A 14391-nucleotide genomic window follows, 5' to 3' on the forward strand; every position below is an offset into this window, starting at 1 on the left:
CCTATCAGAATCACACCAGATTTCTCAACAGAAACTATGAAAGCCAGGAGGGCCTGGACAGAAATCATACAGTCCTTAAGGGACCACAGATTCCAACCCAGACTACTATACCCAGCAAAACTTTCAATCAACATAGACGGAGAATTCAAGATATTCCAAGACAAAACCAAATTTAAACAATATCTACATAGTAACCCAGCTCTACAGAAGTTACTAGAAGGGAAACTCCAAACCAAAGAAAACAACTACATCTAAGGAAACAGAGGAAATAGATAACTATACAAAAAAAAAAAAAAACAAAAGAAGACAAGCAAAGAAACTCAGTGACATCACCAACCCCACATCTAAAGTAAGTAACAATTGTTGGTCACTAGTTTCTATCAATATCAACGGACTCAACCCCCCAATACAAAGACACAGACTAACAGAATGGTTGCAGAAATAGGATCCATCATTCTGTTGCATCCAAGAAACACACCTATGCAACAAAGATAAACACTACCTCAGAATAAAGGGCTGGAAAAATGTCTTTCAAGCAAATGGTTCCAGAAAACAAGCGGGAGTAGCCATCCTAATATCTAATAAAATAGACTTTCAACCCAAGTTAATCAAAAAAGATAAGGACGGCCACTATATTTTCATCAAAGGAAAAATCCACCAAGAGGACATCACAATTTTGAATATCTATGCCCCAAATACAAGAGCACCTACATTCGTAAATGAAACAATATTAAAGCTTAAATCACACATTGATCCTAATACCCTAATAGTGGGAGACTTCAACACTCCACTCTCACCAAGGGACAGATCAACTAGACATAAAACAAATAGGGAAACAAAAACACTTACAGAGACCCTAAATCAAATGGACCTAATAGATGTCTACAGATCTTTTCACCCAAACTCAAAAGAGTACACCTTCTTTTCAGCACCACATGGAACCTTCTCCAAAATAGACCATATAGTTGGTCATAAAGAAAGCCTCAACACATACAAAAAGATTGAAATAATCCCTTGTATTCTATCTGACCACCATGGACTTAAGCTGGATCTCAACAGCAACAGAAATAACTAACAGCCTACACGCACATGGAAACTGAACAACCTGTTACTCAACGACAGCTGGGTTAAGGAAGAAATAAAGAAAGAAATTAAAGACTTCCTAGAATTCAATGAAAATGAAGGCACAACATACCCAAATTTATGGGACACATTGAAAGCAGTGCTCAGGGGAAAATTTATAGCACTAAGTGCCTGCAAGAAGAAATTCGTAACATCACATACAAACAACTTAATGGCCCAACTGAAAACCCTAGAAAAAAAGAAGCAGATACACCCAAGAGGAGCAGAAGGCTGGAAATAATCAAACTCAGGGCTGAAATGAATCAATTAGAAACAAATAAAACTATTCAAAGAATCAATGAAACAAAAAGCTGGTTCTTTGAGAAAATCAACAAGATAGACAAACCCTTAGCCAAACTAACTAAAAAGCAGAGAGAATCTATCCAAATCAACAAAATCAGAGATGAAAAGGGTGACATAACTACAGACATAGAGGAAATTCAAACAATCATTAGGTCATACTACAAAAGCCTACATGCCACAAAATTTGAAAATCTAAATGAAATGGACAATTTTCTTGATAGATTCCATCTTCCAACATTAAGTCAAGATCAGGTAGAAAGACTGAACAGCCCTATATCCCCCAAGGAAATTGAAGCAGTCATTCACAGTCTCCCCTCCAAAAAAAGCCCTGGGCCAGATGGTTTCAGCGCGGAATTCTACCAGACCTTCAAAGAAGTGCTCACACCAATTCTCCTCAAACTGTTCCACAAAATAGAAACAGAAGGTACATTACCAAACTCATTCTATGAAGCAACAGTCACCCTGATACCTAAACCACACAAAGATCCAACAAAAAAAGAGAACTTCAGACCTATCTCTCTTATGAACATTGATGCAAAAATACTCAATAAAATACTTGCAAACTGAATCCAAGAACACATCAAAGATATCATCCACCACGACAAAGTAGGCTTCATCCCAGGCATGCAAGGGTGGTTCAACATACGGAAATCCATCAATGTAATCCACCACATAAACAAAATGAAGGAGAAAAACCACATGATCATCTCCTTAGATGCTGAAAAAGCATTTGACAAAGTCCAACACCCATTCATGTTTAAAGTCTTGGAGAGATCAGGAATACAAGGCACATATCTAAACATAGGAAAGGCCATATACAGCAAGCCTATAGCCAACATCAAACTCAATGGAGAGAAACTTAAATCAATTCCACTGAAATCAGGGACAAGACAAGGCTGCCCACTCTCTCCCTACCTCTTCAACATAGTACTTGAAGTCCTAGCCAGAGCAATAAGACAACTAAAGGAGATCAAGGGGATACAAATCGGAAAGGAAGAGGTCAGAGTGTCACTATTCGCAGATGATATGATAGTATATAAGAGCGACCCCAAGAATTCAACCAGAGAACTCCTCCAGTTGATAAACACCTTCAGCAAAGTGGCAGGATACAAAATCAACTCAAAAAAATCAGAAGCCCTCCTGTATACCAATGACAAAATGGCTGAGAAAGAAATTAGGGAAACAACACCCTTCACAATAGCCACTAACCATATAAAGTACCTTGGGGTGACTCTAACCAAGCAAGTGAAAGACCTGTTTGAGAAAAACTTCAAGTCTCTGAAGAAAGAAATTGAAGAAGATCTCAGAAGGTGGAAAGATCTCCGTGCTCATGGATTGGTAGGATTAACATTGTGAAAATGGCCATCCTGCCAAAAGCAATCTACAGATTCAATGCAATTCCCATCAAAATACCAACTCAATTCTTTACAGACCTTGAAAAAAAGATTCTCAGCTTCATATGAAGAAACAAAACACCCAGAATCTCCAAAACAATCCTGTACAACAACAGATCATGTGGAGGTATCTCCATCCCCAATCTCAAGTTGTACTACAGAGCAATAGTAATAAAAACTGCATGGTATAGGCATAAAAACAGAAAGGAGGATCAATGGAACCTCATAGAAGACCCAGAAATAAACCCACACACCTATGAATACTCGATTTTTGACAAAGAACCCAAAACCATTCAATGGAAAAAAGACAGCATCTTCAACAAATGGTGCTGGTCCAACTGGATGTCCACATGAAGAAAAATAAAAATAGATCTATATTTATCACCCTGCACAAAACTAAAGTCCAAGTGGATCAAAGACCTCAACATAAAACCAGATACTCTAAATCTGTTAGAAGAAAAAGTGGGAAACAGCCTAGAACTCATTGGCACAGGAGACACCTTCCTGAACAGAACACCAGCAGCACAGGCTCTAAGAGCAACAATCAATCAATGGGACCTCATGAAACTGAAAAGCTTCTGTAAAGCAAAGTACACTATCATCAAACCAAACGCCTGCCTACAGATTGGGAAAGAATCTTCACTAACCCTTTATCTGACAGAGGACTAATATCGAGTATATACAAAGAACTAAAGAAGCTGAAAAGCAGCAAACCAAGTAATCCAATTAAAAAATGGGGAACAGAGCTAAACAGAGAATTCTCGACAGAGGAATATCGAATGGCAGAGAAACACTTAAAGAAATGCTCATCCTCAATAGCCATCAGGGAAAGGCAAATCAAAACGACCCTAAGATATCACCTTACACCCATCAGAATGACCAAGATGAAAAACTCAAGGGACAACACATGTTGGAGAGGTTGTGGAGAAAGGGGAACCCTCTTCCACTGCTGGTGGGAATGTAAACTTGTACAACCACTCTGGAAATATATCTGGCGCTTTCTAAGACAATTAGGAATAGTGCTTCCTCAAGACCCAGCTATACCACTGCTAGGTATATACCCAAAGTTTGCTCAAGTACACAAAAGGGATATTTGCTCAACCATGTTTATAGCAGCTTTATTTGTAATAGCCAGAACCTGGAAACAACCTAGATGTCCATCAATGGAGAAATGGGTACAGAAATTGTGGTATTTTTACACAATGGGATATTACTCAGCAATCAAAAAGGAGGAAATCATGAAATTTGCAGGCAAATGGTGGGATCTAGAAAAGATCATCCTGAGTGAAATATCCCTGAAGGAGTAAGACAAACACGGTATATACTCACTTATATAGACCTATAAGATATGATAAACATAATGAAATCTATACACCAAAAAAGATAATCAAGAGAGCGGACATGGGGTAAGATTATCAATCCTCGTGTTGAAAGACAGAGGGGATGCACATCGAACATTGACAGGAGTCTACTGAGTGCATTTGAAAGACTCTAACTAGCAGTGTTTTCAAAGCAAAGACTCATGACCAAACCTTTGGCAGAGTACAGGGAATCATAAGAAAGAAGGGGAGTTAGTCTGATGAGGAAAGGATAGGAGCTCCACAAGGACCAAATATATCTGGGCACAGGGTGCTTTCTGAGACTGACATGCAACCATGGACCATGTATGAAAGTAACCTAGAACCCCTGCTCAGATGTACCCTGTGGTAGCTCAGTAACCAATTGGTTTCCCATAGTGAGGGGAATAAGGACTATTTCTAACAGGAACTCAATGACTGGCTCTTTGGCCTCCCCATCCCCCAAGGGAGGAGCAGTCCTGTTAGGCCACAGAGGAGAGCTTTGCAGCCAGTCCTGAAGATACCTGATAAAACAGGATCAGATGAATGGGGAGGAGGTTCCCCCTATCAGTGGACTTGGCAAGGGGCACTGTGGAGATGAGGGAGGGAGGGAGGGACTGGGAGGGAATGAGGGATCGGGACACGGCTGGGATACAGAGTTAATAAAATGTAACTGATAAGAAAAAAATAAAATTAAATAAAAAAATAATATATACAAAAAATAATGATTTGTAGAGGAATTTTAATCCAGCAACATGGCCGCTCTGACCAGGGATCCGGCTGGAATGCAGACCCACATTATGGTAGGATCTGGCTGGAATACAACATGCTCTCAATATACACCTTTAATCACAAACAAGGAAGTAAGGTTAGTTTGAAAGCAATGTCTAATTGAGGAACAAAGTGACAAATCAGAGAAAGCTTTGACAGCATAGGATAGGTCCAAGTCTCAGAAGAATAGCACAGGAAAGGGAGGCGATTTAGGAGATCAGCACAGAAAGGGGGAAGGAAAAGACAGATTTACCAGACAGCTTTACAGAGAAAGTTGTAGATGGAACAAACCAGACACGGGTGAAGACTGACAAGCCAGAGAATGAGAATGAGCCAGAAGGTTAGATCTAATTTCTAAAATTAGTTTTAGGCCAAACAGTGCAATCTAGTCAGAAACTGACAGAAGCCAGTTTGAATCAGTCAGCGTGGACAGGAATTAGAGCCAGAAGAGCAGGGTTGAACGAGCCAGCCAGAGTTCAGAAAGAGCTAGAAAGGGTGAGCTTATTTGCCTAAATCTCAGAGGGTGAAAACATTCTAGGCCTAGATTAGATAGTACAGAAGCTAGAAGCTTCTAGAACTAGGCCTAGGTTAGCAGATGAAGGCAGTAAGCCTCTGAGACAACAATTACATCTGGTGAATAAAAGGTACATTTACAATAAATAATTATAAAACTAAAAGAAAAATTGAAGCCTTATGAAGAAGCAATTCAAGTTCAGCTTCTTAAGTCATGAGTTGTGACCCCCATATCAGGTCACACAGATGAAGTTGGGGACCACGAAAAATTTAGTAGCAGTAGAGGTTTTGAATTCACAATGCCTAAAAATCAAGTCAAAATCAAATATATAATGAATCTGAGATATTTTTGGCAGGGCTTACCTATTCTGCACCTGAACAGAGAACATTCACACTTTGACATCCTGAAAACTGAAACTATTGCGTGTTCTGAGTTTCAGTATATTTGCTATGAATACACAGCTTTCTGCTCTTATAGAAACATGGTGGTTTAATTACAAAAACAAAGACTTTCATACTTCCCTACTGTAATTCCTCAGCATGTAAATGACAGATTGATATATCTTTGGATTTTATTATGTTTTAGAATGTTTGATTTTCAAAATTGTCTTTTGAGTTCCTGACTTGTGTTTCATTAAAAAAATATTAAGTGAACTTGGCTTAGATTTAGGGATGAATTTCCTATGTCCAAAACAGCCTAAGCATACTTCTGCTACTTTATACTACACAAACTGACATTCTCAGCACTGACAAGCATGCATTCAAAACATTAGTCAACTTTTTTAAAAATCCTGGAAAATATTTTGTAACTTACAGAATTAAATATTTAGCAAAGATTTGCTTATTTATATAAATGAGTACCATTACAATGAAATTTTAATTTTATGCTTAAGAAATAATAAATTATATGTATACTAAAACTTCTTTCAAAATTAATTTCTTTCTGATTATCGCCAGTTAATGTTTGACTGCATGCTGAGCTTATATACCCATATAGTCAGGATTGCATACATTTTTCTTGGATGAAAAGAGAACACAAATGGAAAATTTTAATCTAAAAGTTTTCTAGACAATGAAGGGCAAAAGAAAGAGGATGACCAAGACTGAGGGGCAGTAGCCGAGAGACCAAAGTATTAAAAATTAGTTTTTGAGTTATTGGTTTAAAGTTTAAAGCACAAGCCTGAACAAAGGCCAGACAGCCTTATTATATTCTTTTCCTGCCCACTAGAGATACAGTTGCTAGGAAACCAGCCTAGATTGCCCCTTTTTCCCTAGGACAGCCAAACACGGAAAGCCAGAAATATAATGGTTCGGGGGCCTCCCTACAGCCAATCACGTCAAAATGCAACATACCCCTTAGTGTTTCTACCAATAGACACTCGCCAGGCAAGAATTACCCTGCTTTTGTCACATCTGGAAGGACTGGGACCTTTAAATCAACCACCTACCCTGAGCAAGAGGCTCACTGTTCTCAAATGCTGTGGTGTTGAAGGTGTGAGCCCAAACTATAGCTTGTAATGGACTAAACTCTTGGTTGTCTTTTGGGGGGTCTCACAAATCAGACACAACATAGTTGGGGACTTGTCTGGGAACCCCAAGACCTCCCAGAACCCCCAAGCCAAAGGATCGAAACCCCAGCTAAGCACTTTTGTCTTGTCCAAGTTCTGTGTCTCTGTTCTGTCATTCTGTGTATTTTTGAGATCTCAAGGTGGTACACAGTGGGTGGTCAGGGAGCAGTTGGTTAGGTAGTATATAAGCTGATGACCAGGCAGACCATGGCCACTAGCATATAGGAGATGTCCCGGAGCCCAGTGAGACAGGGCTCCCCAATAGCACTGTGAGAGACACATGGTCCCAAGTCTGGTTTGATAAGCCAGGAAGAAAGTGGGTCGCTCCCACACAGTTAGGAAGAGCCCCCAATGTACTGGTTTTGGTTTCTTACCTGCTCCCCTGGCCAAATCCGTTGCTTGACTTTGTGTTTGTCTGTATGTCTGTGGTGACTGTTTTCATTTCTTTGGATGGGACTCTTCAATCCCTGGTCTGGCAGAACAACAGGCCGCTGTTCCAAGCTCTGGTGTAGTTGGGTGGAGCCCAATTTCAGGGCAGGCCACCCGTATTAGAACAGGACAGAGGGCCCATTGAGAGACAGGCCACCATTCCTTTGTTTTTTCCTTCCTCTTCCTTTCTTTTTGCATGCATTGTGGCAGAATTTAGTTTTCTTTTGTTGTTCTTTTATGTGTTTGTTTGTTTGTTTATGATGGTCTCAGTGGGCAGGTGACCAAACAGCTATGCACCGTGGTGACTTTGCCTTCCCCCATGCTCCAAACGCTACAAGTTGTGGCACCTCCAATCCCTGGTGAGAGCATGGAGCGGGACATGTAGAGAACAGTCAAGAGTGGGGCGGATTTGCCTGAGCTTGCCCAGGCTAATGGAACAAAGTTTGAAATTACAGCTGGATGGAGTAAGAAAAGTTTTGTCTGTCTGTTTAAGTGTATGTATGGCCATCACATGTTTATTTCTGACTGATCGTAAATGGTTAATATGCTCTATAGGTCTTGGTTATAGATTAACAGTATTGGATACATTTAAAGGTTAAATTCAAACTCTTGTTTAGAACATATATATGTGAGCATATATGTTAGGAAGATCTGTAGAAGCACAAATGTTTTTAAATAGCAACCATGTGAATTGCCATGTGATGTGACTCTACCATCTTGAAATTGCCACATGGACCGAAATTACGGTAGGACAGAAGAAAAATTTACAGAATCTCTTAGTCATAATGAATTCTATTTATCATTCTATTTACATTTAGACTAAGAAAACAAGTCTCATTTTAAATTGGTATTGGTTTTAGAGATTGGATTGTTTGCACTGGTAAAATTTGGTTTTGACTTTTGTCCCTTATTTTGATATTGCAAAAACAGATTTCTTCTAAAAATGTGTTTAAGGCTATAAAACATTTTAAAGTTCATCAGTTATTTTGTACATACATATAAAATTCAGGATTGTGTTTTTGTGGCACGCTGTACATGTGACTTAGCCCTGGTGTGTAAAGATCTGTTCAGATTAACAGGCCGATTTGAAGTGTGTGCCTGGCTGCCAGTTCCTGAGTGAATGAACAGATTGCTGTTTCTTTCTGGGTGATAGGTTTGGTATGGCCAGAATACTTCAAGTACAGATAAAATTGTTCTAAACTGTTCTGTTAGGCAGTTGGTTCTAAAACTTATTTGATTACAATGTTAGAACTTGGTTACAGGAAACTGTAAATGCTCCACAGTGCTATAAAATGGGAGGCGGCAACACCAACAGGGACACCTAATGGCTATGTTTTAAATTGCTGGCCATAGCCTGTAACAACACGTGGCTAGCTGCTATATTGGTTCATGGATAAAGAAGGTGGAGCCATAGTTTTACTGCCATCTTTGTTGAGGGCTGCCTGCTGTGATTAGTTTCCTGTTCAGTGCTAAGTGCAACTGTTTTTCCTTTAAATGTTTTGCTCTTCATTCTTAATAATACAGTGTGGTAGGAACAGCAAGATTTGCTATCCCCTCTATGAACTGCATCTGATTGAAAGTTTTGCTTTGATTTTAGCTCAGAAAGATATTGATTGATTGATTGATTGATTGAATTGTTATATATCTGTAATATTTTTTCTTTTTTTAATTTTAATTTTTTCTTATCAGTTACATTTTATTAACTCTGTATCTCAGCTGCATCCCGCTCCCTCATTCCCTCCCAATCCCACCCTCCCTCCCTCCTCTCTGCCCTTCCCCTTTCCAAGTCCAATGATGGGGGGACCTCCTCCCCATTCATCTGACCCTGTTTTATCAGGTCTGCAAAGTCCTCCTCTGTGGCCTAACAGGACTGTTCCTCCCTTGGGGGGTGGGGAGGTCAAAGAGCCAGCCACTGAGTTCCTGTTAGAAATAGTCCTTGTTCCCCTCAGTGTGGAAAACCAATTGGTTACTGAGCTACCACGGGCTACATCTGAGCTGAGGTTCTAGGCTATATCCATACATGGTCCTTGGTTGAATGTCAGTCTCAGAAAAGACCCTGTGCCCAGATATATTTGGTCCTTGTGGAGCTCCTATTCTTTCCCCATCATACTAACTTCCCTTCTTTCATATGATTCCCTGTACTCTACCGAAAGTTTGGTTATGAGTCTTAGTATCTGCTTTGAAACACTGCTAAGTAGAGTCTTCAGAAAGAGATTTAAAGTTATGCTAATGACTGCAGCTAGTTACAAGATGGAGCTTTACCTAGTCTCTTGTTTATGATTTCAAGTTTAAGCGTAGGATGGGTAACTACAAAGTTTACCTATGTAGATCTACTTGAAATAGATATGGTTCTAAAACATTTATCTAAGGAATATGCCAGAATTAGAGATTATGGCATTCTGTTTTACAGGATGTAATTTAGAGCAGATAACTAAAGATAGACAAAGAGTAACTCATATGCTGGCCCTCAAGCTTGTCAGAGATCTGTGAAATATGGTATTTTAACATGTGTAAGCTTATTACAACAGAGATTCCCAAAATCCTGGCAGTTGCTCCCCAAGGTCTCCAAGAAGATTTGGGCACAACAGATGACTTCGACTCTGGATTGTGGTATGCTAACTACTGGGTGAGACTGGCCCAACTGGCTCACTGCTTAGGTCCCAGCCTAAACTGTGGACAAAGCTGTGGACACCTGGAGAGTCATTATTTCACATTGCTGAAGGCGAGGTGAGATCAATCTCCCATGTTCTTTTTTTATTTTTTTATTTTTCTCCACAGAAACAGTATCTCATCTTCTGTGCCCAATGGCCAGACTGTCTCTGCTCATGAAGCCATAAAACCACAGGAGCCAGGGACAATTTCCTAGGTGGTAGACTGACTAGTAATCTCTGTCATTTTGATTGGTACATTTATTTGGCTTATAATTTATCCTTCTCACGTCTCTGATCACATTGATGGTTAAGCAAAGCTAATGGTAGCTTTGCAGTTAAAGAGCAGACAATGAGATTCACTGTTAGTACATTAGTCAATTCACTAGTTAGTAAGAAGTACTATGTACTGTATCTCTATTTTGCCTTACTCACAGGCTTCATGTTAATTGCCTGTGTCTTACTGTGAATAACTGGATAGAAAGATGTAAAGTTTTTGTAAGGTCTGAGGATATGAAAGGTTAAGTTATGAGGATATAAAAAAAATTGTTTAAGGGTCTGGGAAAATGTTTCAAAGTTGATAAATGCAAGAAAGATTGGAGGGTCAAAGTAGGTGTTTTAAGATATGTGAATGTAAACTTATAATGATTGTTAATATTTCAGAAGTTACCACATTGATCAATAGAGTTTTGATAAGTTGATGGAGCACTGAATGCTTATTATCCAGCTACAAGCTTGAGATTTTAATTTCCTTTTGGTTGTCTTCTGGAGATAGACTTAAAGTTGCATCTAATTTTGTTAAAAACATCTGTCTAATATGTATATCTGACCCCAAATCCTTAGCTTTTGCTAGGTCTTAATGTCATGAGTCTATTCCTGTTGTCTTGCAGATACCTATTAACTGCTTTTTTAAAGTATATATCTCAATACAATGGTGATACTAATATATTTCTTTTTGTAAACTAAAATTTGTGTGAGTTTCAGGAAACCAAAAAGTCATGATACTTGGATCTGGTATAGCTCAAACAGACCCCAGTTGAGTTTTTCCCTGGGTCTTGGGATTCCTTACTTTCCCTAATTACTAGACAAATTTTAGCTTCTGTCTCTAGTCTGAATTTGTCTCAGCAGATTTTCACCTAGTTGACAGACTCTATAGCTATGGACTGCAAGTTGAAATATGGACTTGCTGAAAGTTGAAGTAAACCAGTGCAGCTGATGTGATGGCTCCGTGTCTCTTCAACTGGATCCATAATTAGATAGTACCCCATTGCCTAGCTTTTGACTAGCCTTTCAGCTTTCCTGGGTCCCCAATATAAATATCTCCACCCCAATGTCAGCCTGAAGAAATTACAGAAGAGAGATTCATCATCCTTTACTCTACCTAATGGGCTGAAATGCTAAGTCAAAAGGAGCTCCCTGACATTAGCTATTATCCTGCTTAGCTGGAGCGGCAATTGGACAAAAAGCCTGGAGAGATGCTTGAAAGAAAGGAGTCAAGAGGAGGGTTTAAATCCTAGTATAATAGTTCTCCTTGGCTTACTACCCTTAAATCCACCCTGATGGGACCCCTACTCATTTTGATTTTAGCTTTGGGCCTTGTATTTTAAATCACTTGATGGCTTTCATGAAGGAATGCTTGGAGCAATACAGTTAATGGTACTCAGACCCCATTATGGAAAAGTAAATCTGAAGAACACCAGTGGTCATATCTGGAAGACCCATGACTGAGTCTTCAAATGATCATGGGAAGGGGTAAATGAGTGATCAAAGAATTAAAAATTAGTTTTTGAGTTATTGGTTTAAAGTTTAAAGCACCAGTCTGAACAAAGGCCAGCCCGATAGACACATGTCCAGCCACCTGCTGGGAGGAACCAGCCTTATTGCATTCCTTTCCTGCCCAGTAGAGATACAGTTGCTAGGAAACCAGCCCAGATTGTCCCTCTCCCCTACGACAGCCAAACATGGTTAGCCAGAAATTTAATGGTTTGGGGGCTTCCCTACAGCCAATCAGATCAAAATGCAACATCCCCTTTTGTGTTTTGACCAATAGACACTTGCCAAGCAGAAATTACCCTACTTTGGGCACACTGGGAGGGACTGGGACTTATAAATCAACCACCTACCCTGAGCAGGAGGCTTGCCATTCTCAAATGCTGTGGCATCGAGCATGTGAGCCCAAGCTTTAGCTCGTAATAAAAATATCCTCATGTGTTTTGCAACAAACTAGATTCCTGGTGGTTTTTGGGGGTCTCAGAAATCAGGCACAAAATAGCAAGATGGCTTCCTTCCCTTCTGGCTGGCTTTCATTTGCTAAGGCATTGCTTTAGTCTTTTATCTGCTTATGCAAGAGGTAGTCAAGCCTTGAATGATTTGGCTAACCCTCTTTCCTTGTAGTGAACAAAGATTACCCATTGAAAGCAATAAAGTTTCATCGTTGACTATCTCAAAAATATAAAGCTCAAAGAAAACCCAAGCAAATGAAGGCTTGGAGAAATACTCCTTGGCTCAAAACCAAAGATTTAGACTTCTAGGTTATTCTGGCATTAGTCAGTCTCCAGTGTGTATAAATCTTTGTCTTTACTGGAGAAATTATTCTTCTCTCTGGAAAGATAAAACCCTGTGAGACTGAGGGGGGAAAGGCCTTAAAAATTCATAATGCAGATTTCTTAACACAACCAAGAGAACTCATCCTAACTTCTCTACTCAATGAATTTCTGCACCTCACAACATTTACAGATGGCACCCACCATGCCTTATCTACCTGAATTTCAACCAGAAGAGATGCTAATTACTTCACATACATGTATATAACATTTGTAAGCAAAGCTTTACACTATTGCAGATGTAAGCATAAATATTACATATAAACAGTTGCCTTTGATTTTCTCAGAAAGTTATTCGCATAGAAAGAAATGCAATATTTTGTAATTGAATCTCAGGCTTCCTATCTCAATATGCATTATCACATTTGCTGATGACAGAGAGTTAACTAGAATTTACTTCCAGAAATTAAGATACATAACAAGCATTTTCCTTTTCAGGTAACGCTGAATTTCTTTCCAGAGAATGAGACTTGATAAGAGGGAGGCATAGAAGAGATCTGTTTTCTAAGTAATCCAAATGCCAACTGTCAGCTTCAAAGAAAAATAAGTAAGGGTGACATACGTAAAAAAATGAATGGTGGCTTAATCGGGACATTATTAGAAAAAGCACTGAGAATTTTTACTGCACCATTTACATTTAAATATTTTCTCTTTCTTTCCAGAATTAATATAAAAATCTACTAAAATATATGAATATTATAAGAATCCCAATAAAATTTTAAAATTAGTCACAATTTTTCTATATTGGACAGAATGACCTAAAAAATATTATGTATTCTAGGGACAGTTTGCAATTTCTTTGCTTCTTATATGCCCAGTAAAGCCCCTTTTCTTTGTTTCTTCCCTCCCTTCTCTTCTGTCTTTTCTCTCTCCCTCTCCCCTCTCCTATCTACCTCCCCTCCCTAATATATCCCATGTATGCTGTGTGAGTTTCATTGAAAGCTAAGCATATATCTCTGAGAAAAAAGATTCCATGTTAAGTTGAATTTGAAGGATATTGAATGAAACAATGCTACATGTACTCTTAAAAACATGAACTGCATTCCCCTGCCCACTGGAGTGAAGCGCACCTTGACGCAGCAGTTTCAAAGTCAAACAGTATTCACAGAAACACCATGAGGACAAAATTGACTAACATTATTTCTCCTCTTCTGCTACAGAGATGATTAGCAAAATATGAGTGTGACAGCTTCTGCGCCAAGAGTTCCGCCATTGCATGCTCTTAATTTACAGAGGCAAGGGTTACCTATGCCATCCCCCTCAGACCACATAGCTTGTATCTCACAACCCAGTCATCTGACCCAGCTTTTGCATAGGCTAAAGTGCAAGCTAAGCATCTCATCATCAATGTTTCTCATCTTCCCTTTTTTTAAATACCATGTGTCCCTCACTAACCACAAATACTTGCTAACGCTGACTGAGAAAATACAAGGAATTATTAGGCAAAAATATAAGTCACATATTGAAATCATCTGACTTGATATTCTTTAAAAATATCTTCAAGATTATTAGATACACTAAATGATTAATAGTAGTCTAGACAGCCAGGAATGAGTAGAATGGGTATAAAAAACATGTAAGAATTTGCCTTACCAGATAAAGTGACTAAATAAACTTCAACTATAAAATACACTATGTAAAAACTAAAATTGCTTCCCTCTATCACAACATACACAAAAACTGTTAATACATTATACTTTTTA

Source organism: Psammomys obesus, unplaced genomic scaffold (assembly GCF_907164565.1).
Source record: "Psammomys obesus unplaced genomic scaffold, mPsaObe1.curated_primary_1811, whole genome shotgun sequence".
In the NCBI taxonomy this organism is placed as follows: Eukaryota; Metazoa; Chordata; class Mammalia; order Rodentia; family Muridae; genus Psammomys; species Psammomys obesus.